This window comes from Mya arenaria, chromosome 14, assembly GCF_026914265.1.
Source record: "Mya arenaria isolate MELC-2E11 chromosome 14, ASM2691426v1".
NCBI lineage: Eukaryota > Metazoa > Mollusca > Bivalvia > Myida > Myidae > Mya > Mya arenaria.
The window spans coordinates 13,711,281-13,722,307 of record NC_069135.1 but is presented as its reverse complement, the minus strand read 5'-3'; the positions used below and the strand labels follow the sequence as shown (position 1 = coordinate 13,722,307).

Here is an 11,027-nt window from a genome sequence, read left to right as displayed (position 1 = left end):
AATGAAGACCAGTCCAAAACATTGCGTCATTTAGTATTTAGCACGCGCTAGAGTGATTCAAAACATCGAATTTGACCGACACTGAACAGAGGTAAATGGCTATTTTCTTTGAAAATATAACACTTTCTAGTTCAAAAGGTAAATGAATTTATGTAGATACGTAAACAATTGACAGTTTAACGAGTATATTTTATTGATATAACGAAGTACGAATGTAGGACTAAGTGAACCACTTCCCAAGTGAACCAGGACTAAGTGATCCACTTGGTGGGACTTAGTGAACCATCTAAATGTTATATAGGAAATATTTTCTTAATGTTATATTATGTTTCAGAGTTTATTTTCCTGTTTATAAATGATTTAATAGGTTATATGAATAAATTGTTGATCATATCAAAGTGTTTAATTATTAGAATTTTGTAGTTTGATATAACAATGTTTTGAAAAAAAGAAAGAAATATGAACAACAAAATACCTTATAATGAATTTATTATCAATACATCCAAATACATCCTATTTTGTTGAATTTTATTGCATGTATGTTAAAAAAATTCTCTATGTTTGTTATTTACACCTCAATCATGTCCCAAAAATAAATAAGTCTGGATGTAATTAATGGATAATTGTACTTTAATTTTAATTGGCCTTATTAATTGGTAATTACTAATTAAACAGCTCACTTACAGAAGTTGGAACAAACATAGTGACATTACTGACATATGACTATTCTAAGCATTTTCATTTTGTGTATTTTATTATGTTTTATGCCCATATCATTACATGTTGTGTATCACACAATAGCCACTATATAATGCATATGTGGTTCACTTGGTCCTGAAATGGAACACTTAGGAACTGGTTCACTAGTGAAGTGGTTCACTTCGTCCTGCACCCACGAAGTACTCCTTAAAGCTGCACTCTCACATACATGTATTTTGACAACTTTGTTATTTTTTATTTTTGTCTTGGAGTTTGAATGAGCCAGTTTCTGTGTAAATATATGCAAATAAGTGATATAAGCCTGCTGACAAAAGATCAGATCGCAGATTTACATATTCCGTTAAAAAAATTGTTTTATGGCTAAAAGTGCTACTAACAGTTGGAAGAAAAATGCATAAAACATCATTTTCTTAAAGCTGCACTCTCACAGATTGAACATTTTGGCAACTTTTTTATGTTTTGTCTTGGAATGTACTAATTTTGGCGAAAATTCATGGAAAGCAGTTATATAAGACTGCTGACAAATATAGATCGCAGATTTTTATATATACCAGTTCAAATATTGATGTTTTGTTCATTTTTCTAAAACGTTTATTAACGGTTTTAGCCATGAAACATTAATTTTCAAACGGAAATATGAAAATCTATGGTCTGGTTTTTCGTAAGCAATCCTATATCATTGGTTTGCAGATATTTATACAAAAATTTGCTCTTTCCAAGACCAAAAATAAAAAAAGTTGTAAAAATGGTATATCTGTGAGAGTGAAGCTTTAACTTAAATATATGCAATCCAATGTTTTTTTAAGCAGTCTTGTGTCACTGTTTTTCTTGCACTTATGCATTAATTGGCTTGTATAAAGACAAAAAATAAAGTGCAATATTTATTTAAATATACTTGATGCTTGCCTCAATCATTGCCGCTGACAGATCATCAGATGACAGCACCAACATCCAACAATGCAGCGACATTTTTAAAGTCTCTTTCACATCATTCTGTATCCTAATATTTTAATTTATTTAAGATAGGTGCTTATCAAGATGTTGAATGCATATTTTACAGCCTTTTAGGCTTTAGAGTGTATTCAATGTCATTTTCAGACATGTGTCTTTTAAAGTAGAACAGTAGACATCAACTTTACAATGTACATGAATACATTGCATTCATACTTTAGTTATTTATGTATTCATGTACATTGTAAAGTTATTGTAGATGTAGATCGTAACGCTCAGTTGGTTACAGCGCCATGATAGTGTTCCAGCAGTTGTTGTTGGTTCAAGCTCCACACTGTGGCACTTCTCCTCCCAGGTTTACTTAAATGGTGGCAGCGGTACATGGCAGGACTGCCTCCGTCAGCTTTAAACTACAGTCGAAACTCGATGGCTCGATATTCTAGGGACCAGCCAAAATACTTCGAGCCTCGAGAATATCGAGCCAAGCGGGATTGCTTACAGAATGTTATTTTTTATTATTCGTTACAAAAAGTCTTGTTTACCTCGTTTGTTATTGGCTATGCTATCTCCGCAAGAGAAGAGTATTAATTGGACATAGTTACACGTCGTAAAGTTCGTAACATCACTTATTCGATACTTAGAAAATATTATTTGATTGTTTTTATTAATTATAAAAATTATGCGAAAACAACAAACAAGTAATTTTAAACAGTGGGTAACAAAAACATAGCTTATTAGTTATATCAGGATGCATTGAAATTTATACATGTATAACAATTAGGGAAAGAACTTAGATAAAGTGATGGCATGTTTATTCAAACTGTTAAGTCATTCAAATTTGATAATAATTATAATAAATTGAATTAATTTTTATCGATTAGCGCCGTGTGCTAAATGAAGCCAACTAAACAAATCAAGGTGTGAGGTTCTTACCTGAACCCGCGAAAATGACATCGACCCAAGCAAACAAAATTGTGAAATTCTTACTTGGAACCGCGAAAATATCTTCGAGCGTGGAGAAATATCGACCCTGAGACAATATATCGAGCCATCCGATCAAATTTTATATGAACAAAGAGTTAAACAAAATCAGTTCTTTTAATCTGGTTCAAGCCAACGAGGATATCGAGCCATGAGATATCGAGCCAACGAGTTTCGACTGTAATATATATATAAAGGGTTAATGGAGAGGAGTGGAGTGTATTGTGTGTCACTGTCAGTGTGTAAGAACCAGCCGCTCCGATGTGTATACTTATACTTGTACCATAAGTCATGGTTTTTAAGTTTATTGTTTAAAGTTCCATTTTCTAGTTGTTTTGACCTTAAAGGTGCACTCTCACAGATTGAACGTTTTGACAATTTTTTTGTCTTGGAATGAGGCAATTTTTGCGAAAATCCATGGAAACCAGTTATTTAAGACAGCTGACAAAAAATTAGATAGCAGATTTTTATATTTAAGTTTAAAAAGTAATGTTTTATGCATTTTTCTTAAACCATTAGTAACGGTTTAAGCCATAAAACATTAATTTTCGAACGGAAATATGGAAATCTACGATTTGATTTTTTGGCAGCAACAGGGCTTGACGCTTATTCTAATACTTGGTTGCCCTTTGGGCAACCACCTAGCCATTTTCACCTTCCCGAATGGATTTTTTACTTGCCCATTTTTTTTTTGGCTCATTTTGTTGTTATACTTCACATCAAAACCCATTTCCATATAACAACAAAATGAGCCCCAAAAAATTGGGCAAGTAAAAAATCCATTCCGGCAAGCACATCAGGGCTTGCTGTATTTGAAATAAATCAGTTGTCATGAAATTTGTAACTAATACTAGCACATACATTCAAATTATTAAGGATGAAATAAAAAGTGAATTATAAGAACGAACAGTCAACCTCTTATTATCTTAGCCTTGTAATCTTACATTTATTTAGAAGTAAATTACAATTTATCGCAATGTAAAGTGAAATCGTAAAGTTCCAAAAACCGAGCATCCGAAAATTGGAGCAGTCCGAAAAATAGCCAAAAATCGCTGTGTCTGAGTCCAGGAAAATTGTTCCCCCAAGACTCGACCCAGCGTCGTTTTGGTTTATTTTCATAGCTGGTCTTTTTCTCGGATGACTTAGCCTTTTTTCGTTTGAAACATTTAAAAAACTTGACAGTGTCGACTCATTCGGAACTCCTCGGCCATTTTTTCAAAAACAACCTCGGATGTATATGGACGGTTTACATACTTAAAAAGTGGTACGTTTAAGTCCGCTGCAAATAGATCGCGTAGTAATCTTATTTAGTAGTTAAAATTTATGACTTAACTCTTGGGAATCGTAATTATGTTTGCAATAATACACTTCACTGGCAATCAATTTAAACTGAGAGCAATGAATACAACTCTTAAACACTACAATTAATTAATGCTTTTATTCAAAAAAATACGGACTACTTCAACAGATATACCGGCATACATCCGAGGTTGTTTTTGAAAAAATGGCCGAGGAGCTCCGAATGGTGTCGACTGTCAAAACACCATTTGTGTACATTGTGAGGGCATTAACTGGAATGCTAGCTATATGGATTTGGTGCAGCTCACGCGATTGGCCAACGGATCTAGACGGAATTACTCGAGCTCTATCGGAAAATATTCGGCATTCTTCGCCATCGTAGTTTCGAATGAAAATGTCAGAGGAGCTCCGTTTGACCCGATTTTTCGAGTCAACAACCAATGAGTGCATTAGTTTCGGTTTGATAAATACTCTCCAAGAAGGAGAGTACGGACTACTATTTTTTACCCGAAATGTCGCCACTGTGACAAGTTTTTTTGTTACTGCCCGATCGGGCAGGTAGATTCTAAAAACTACTGCCCGTCTGCAAAAAATTACTTGCCCCGGGCAATCGGGCAGTGGTTAATGTCGAGCCCTGAGCAATCATATATCATTGGTTTGCAGATATTTATGCAAAAAATTTCCTCTTTCCAAGACAAAAAATAAAAAAGTTGTAAAAATGGTATATCTGTGAGAGTGCAGCTTTAAATTTTATGATTTAATGACAACTGCCTTGAAATAGATACCTGATTTAACCATTATGCCAATGTTTATAAATTTCTATTATATTTTACTGTGAAATAATGTAAATATATACATATAATTGTTTGTGTTAGTTTAAATTTGCTTGATTTATCATTAACCTAATTATATATTATTTCATTTTTTTTGTATTAACCCAATATTATGTCATATAATATATCTATGGGTATATAATACCAAGGTAAACACATGTATACAAATCACTTATTATTATGTATAGATAGTTTTTATTTCCATGTAACTCATTTGCCTACATACATTTTGGAAAATGTGGTCCATTACAGATAAAACCCAGATGTATACATGGCCTGGATTTCCATATTATGCTGCCCAGAATAAAAGACGATGCAGTCCAGATAAAAACATTGTATGGCTCAATAATCTTTACCAAACTTGGTAAAAAAAAACTTTGTCATATTATGAGAAATCCCTGTTTTTTTGTTAATTATGTTCATTCACAGTATATGCAATTCACCGCAACACAAGACTTAATGTCCACTTGACACATTTCTAGTATATTTGGCTTGTACATAAACATCACTTTTTCATAAGAGAATAAATCTCATGTAGGACATTTAGATTGCTCTAGAAATAATTGCCAAGATGTTTTGCATTTGAATCATGTTTAAAGCATACCCAACATTATTTGCATTTATTGTGTTCATGATTGTGTTGTATTCTTCCTTTTTAAGATGCATCATGATCAGATGAAGTCTTTGACTATCTAGAAAGGGATTTTGTAAGCTAGTACTGGACATGAAGACAGTCACTTGGAAATGATGATTGTGCAACAGCGGTTAAACATATGCAATACATCATATGGTAATTTCTTTTCACCTCAATGAATATTTAAGTGACCTACCCACAAATAAAGTGATTCTCTAATAGTTCCAATTTTCACTTTGATTTTGTAATCTGGTAGTCTTCATTACTACTACCCGTAACTGGTATCTAAAAATAACATTATAATATTCATCAATAATATCATAAGACCATGTGAATATTCAGTAATTTATATATATAATCAATTTGTTTTTGTGTATGTGGTGTTTATATGTTGGAGTTTGTAGTTCATTGTCAGTGGTTTTTTTATTGTGAAAAACTCCATTTTCCCCAAAATTAAAAAAAAATACATTACATTCCGGATTAAAATAGCAATGAATTTCTTGAAATATAAACAAAATCTTGACAAGTCTTACTCTTTCACAGCATAAGCTATGCATAAAAAAGTTAAAAAATGTATATTTGCCATTATATAAGCAATTTTGGCCTGATTTTGTATTTTTCCCAAAGTTGACTTTTTACCGAATTTGCGAGGTACATTGTACAAGCAGTAAAAAGAATTCATAAAAAAATCACTGATTGTTGTTAAGTGTTTTTTTTATGAATGTTGTTCAAGTTTCGTCCTTGGGGTCAAAGTTGCCCCCACCAGAGTTCCCCTGTTATTGATAGACTTCTAGAACAAAAATTGATACACATTCAAATCAGGCAATGACTTCTGCAGTAATGTATGAATTCCTTAGAAATGATGTCTAAACTAAAAGGTATTTAGTTTCAAAGATTATGAAACAAGTTGTTACAACAATATAATAATCACCTTTTGGCAGGATGTTAAGCAAGGTTTTGCCTTGTTGAGGAAATCGTAGACCGCGTAGTACCCTTAAGGAACCCACTTGTCTGACTTAGTGACTACAATCCAAACTCACAATGTCTTCCTTAACAACCACTTTATAAGCAACCAAGGATATCCTTATCAAATACATCATTTACAGCAGCCAATGACTTCCATAAAAAATGATGACTTCCTAAACAATCCTTGGCTTCTTTATCAACCAATGATTACCTTAGCAACTACCTTCATCCATAGCAACAAATGAATTCCCATTCAACCAATGACTTCCTTAGCATCCAATTCCTTCCAACGCATCCATTAACTACCTTTATAGGCACCAATGCCTTATTTAGCAACCACTTTTTTCCTGAGCAACAGCTAACATCCATAGCAACCAATTACTTCCTTAGTAATCATTTACTTCCATAGCAACATTCTGGTTCATTACAGTAACATCCATTGACCATGGGAACAACCAGCTTACCATACTTCTCATTTCTGTTAACAAAGAGCAGCCTTCTTTGAGGAGTCCTTATCAACCATCAAATAACACAGCAACCACTAACCTGCTAAGCAAATAGCAACACCTTTCATAACCAGTTGTTACCTGACTGACTTGTTCATGGTCATTTTAATCAGGTGATCAATTAAGGGCCATGCTGGCCCTTTTGTTTTGAATGTACATTTCCTTAGCTTATTTATTTAATTCAGCAAATGTATAAACATAGTGTACAATTCTGGATACTTTCAAGTTTTGTCATTATTACATATTATCAATGTTTTAATTTTCAAACAGGTGACCAGACAGGGAGGAAACTAGGGAAATGGTTATCCACCAACAGCCCAAGTGCTTGGTTGATAAGAGGAGCCACAGCATTAAACATTACTGCACAAAGTGGTGTGCTTTGCTAACACTTATGATTGTGATTTGATAAAAAAGCAATGAATGAACGCTCATTATTCATAACTATAACTAAAACATTGATGTCAAAAGTTGTCAATTTTCAACATATATAGTATTTGAGATCCTGATCTATAGTTGTGTGCAATGGATTATCAAAGAAAAACAAAAGAGTGGGCAACAAAATGAATAGCATAATGCAGCAGTCAATTGTAACCACATCCCGCCCCCAGGTCCGGGGACTTTTGACTTTTGGTCCAGCCTACCCCAGGTTAAATTCCCTGAACTGATCCTGAACTAAAATCCCTGCCAAATTCCCCCATATCCAACATACCATAGGTAAGACAAAACCACCGCATTCACACCCAGTATACCCCCGGACAGGGGTGGTGGTGGTCACAATTGACATGTGCATTACCCACTACCCATTTACACCAGTAATTCATAATTATATTTGTTAGACATGCCTCTTGTCAAAGGTTTTGAAGGGTATGAACGTCAGAACTACCTGCCTATGGCCTTTCAAGATTTTATAACATTGTTAAACTAAAGAAATCATTATTAAGTTTATACTAGATCTTTGTTAAGAGTGACCCCTTTGATAATTCTGGAGAAAAACTATTAGGATTAGGTTCTGTATTTGTCCATAATTTGTCATATGACATGTAAGCAGGAGTTCATTCCTTCAAAGAATTGTGAATCTTATATAATTATGTATTTGACATCTTATGAATTTTATCACACTTTAACCTAGAGGCAGTTCAAATAAATACTGCTATGATTGAACCAATACTGAATAAGGGCAAGAATTCCAAACAAGACAGTATACATCTAGTATCATGTTTGTCTGATAATTTTGAAATCATAGTGATTAAATCTAAAAGGATGTTAAAGCTGCACTGTCACTGATTAAGAGTTTTCACATTTGCTTTGAAAAAAATAATTAAAATAGTCTGACTTTTGCATGAATGCCTTCAATCCAGTTATATAAGATAACTCTCAATGAAACAGAATTCAATTGTCTGAAAAACTGCCAAAATTTTCATTTCTTCTCAAGCATTACTAACCATTAAACATAGAGTTTTAAATGGTAATAGGAAAAACTGTGATTTTGTATGCAGTCTCGTATAACTGTTATCAGACATGTGCACAAAAGTTTTTCATTCCAAGTTAAAAATAATAAAAATTCATATATATCTGTGAGAGTGCAGCATTAACAATGAAAACAATTACTAAAAATGGTATTTCCAACTGTGTATAATAATGCAACAACAATTTACCTTCAACTAGCACATTGAATTACAAGTTCTGCTTTTTCAAAGAAAACGGGCATATGGGAAGTACCATCACTAACAGCGATATTTTTGTTGTAGCTTTTTTTTTATAAGAGACATTGGCAAAAACTGTTCATAGATTGTGTTTTAAGGTGTATGTTTTATAGACAGTACTCCAATTCTCTTTAATATATGATATATGTTTGTTTCATTTAAGGCTTTTGTGTGTTTTAGGGCTGTTTCAGACCATTCCTGATATCATATTTTCATATAAACCCGGCAATCATAATTGCATAGCTCTTTGCAAAAGAATAATAAACATTCACAGAAATTAAACAGTAACGGAATTTTTCGAATTTTTCTCAACATAAGAAGAGACTTTTGTATTTTGGCCCAGCTAATGTTATTATATTGTTGACTAACATAAGCTTACAAGCAAATTAACAGGCAGAATAGATAAGGAAAAGATGAGCATGTAGTCTTGTTTTGCATACAGAAGTAAGGGGCTTAGCTAGCCCTTTATATGTGGATTCATAATTGCTAGGTGGGTCTCGGGGCATGCCCCCTCAGAATATTTTGAAAAACATGGTGCATTCTGGGCGTTTTGAGGTGCTTTATTTTGTACTGGAAAATAAAAATGACATTTAAAGGATCATGTAGTCAAGTACGCATACTGCAACTTTGGCTGATTTTTTTATGTTTTTATCAGAATCATGTGGATTCATCCGCATACTAGTGTTATATGCAGCTTCACGCCTGGTATCTCAGACAGACATTTTTAGGCTTATGTAGATGTTTGCAAGGCAAGGCTTGGCAAACCAAAGCGCCTGTCTCATTATATTGGTTACAAAGTGCTTTTGCATGTTGTTTGCAATTGTGCATTTTGCGCGACTGGTAAATATCTGCAATATAAAAACTTAAAATTCATTGATGCCTAGGTGACCAAATTTCAAAAATTTTCATTTCATTTGTCAAACATTGTGCCCCAAAAGCACATTTCACATAGTATGTAGTTTCTTTACTTAAGGTCTATTATTCTGTAATATAAAATATATTTAAAAACAGTAATTCTGGTAATTTTATTGCAAAATTTGACAAAGTAATTGGCAAAATGCAGAAATTTTATTTTTTTTTCTAACAAATTTACCTAAAAATCATATTTTACAAAATACATAGTTTGTATATTTCAAGTATCTTATAATGTTATATAATATCTGTTTTAAAAAGTTATTTTGGTAATTTTATTGCAAAATTTGGCAGAGTTGATGCTAAGTTCAGAAATTCTCATTTTCATTTAACTTTTAAAACATTTTGCCCAAAAATTATATTTTGTACAATGTGATTGTATTATACTTATAGTATATTAAATGCGGTGTCTGATATAACACAAAACCAACAAAAAAAAATCTAAGCATTTTTCTCCCATTTTTCATTTTCACTGGACAAAGAATAAATAGAGGTGATGAGGTGTTGAAACTCTGCTTCAACACCTCTCTATTCAAAATGAGAATAGTGCACGTCACCACCATGTATATAGACTATAACACGGGTTCAAATCTACAGATAGAGAATAGTCCACGCTACCACAATGTATATAGACTATAACAGAGGCGTTGAAGTAAAGTTTCAAAATCTACATTGCATAGAGAACAGAGGTGTTGAAGCACTGCTTCAACACCTCTGAGAATGAATAGAGTATAGCGCACGCTACCACAATGTATATAGACTATAACAGAGGAGTTGAAATAAATCTTCATAATCTCTGGCTGTATACATTGTATAGAGAACAGGGGTGTTGAAGCACTGCTTCAACACCTCTTGACAATGAATAGAGTATAGCGCACGCTTCCACAATGTATATAGACTATAACAGAGGAGTTGAAGTAAATCTTCAAAATCTCTGGCTGTATACATTGTATAGAGAACAGGGGTGTTGAAGCACTGCTTCAACACCTCTTGACAATGAATAGAGTATAGTGCACGCTTCCACAATGTATATAGACTATAACAGAGGAGTTGAAGTAAATCTTCAAAATCTCTGGCTGTATACATTGTATAGAGAACAGGGGTGTTGAAGCACTGCTTCAACACCTCTTGACAATGAATAGAGTATAGTGCACGCTTCCACAATGTATATAGACTATAACAGAGGAGATGAAGTAAATCTTCAAAATTTCTGGCTGTATACATTGTATAGAGAACAGGGGTGTTGAAGCACTGCTTCAACACCTCTGAGAATGAATAGAATATATACCGTGCACAGTATATACTGGTATAGAATATAACACCAGTGTATGTACTGTCACGGTGTATCGTGCATATCCATATAGTTAATAGAGTCTATGCACTGTGTTGATATAAGATATCAATCTCAACTTGGTCTAAGCATTCTAGATTTAATATTTTTTTCTAGATTCAAATAATTCACTGTTAAAATATAAATATTATAGAAATACAGTTTTACAAGAACAGTTTGATTTGAAGAAAT

General features: G+C 33.1%; 1 long non-coding RNA gene across 2 annotated transcripts; it reads left to right on the top strand.

The window, feature by feature from the left end:
- The first annotated feature begins 1 nt into the window (after position 1).
- Positions 2 to 9,005, top strand: LOC128218507 (uncharacterized). Of its 2 annotated transcripts, XR_008258393.1 has the most exons (4): positions 2 to 91; positions 5,037 to 5,148; positions 5,445 to 5,574; positions 7,161 to 9,005. It is a non-coding gene; the product is annotated as an uncharacterized LOC128218507 (long non-coding RNA). The 2 variants fall into 2 exon arrangements; XR_008258394.1 differs by lacking the exon at positions 2 to 91 and having other exon boundaries at positions 4,964 to 5,119.
- The last annotated feature ends 2,022 nt before the right edge of the window (positions 9,006 to 11,027 follow it).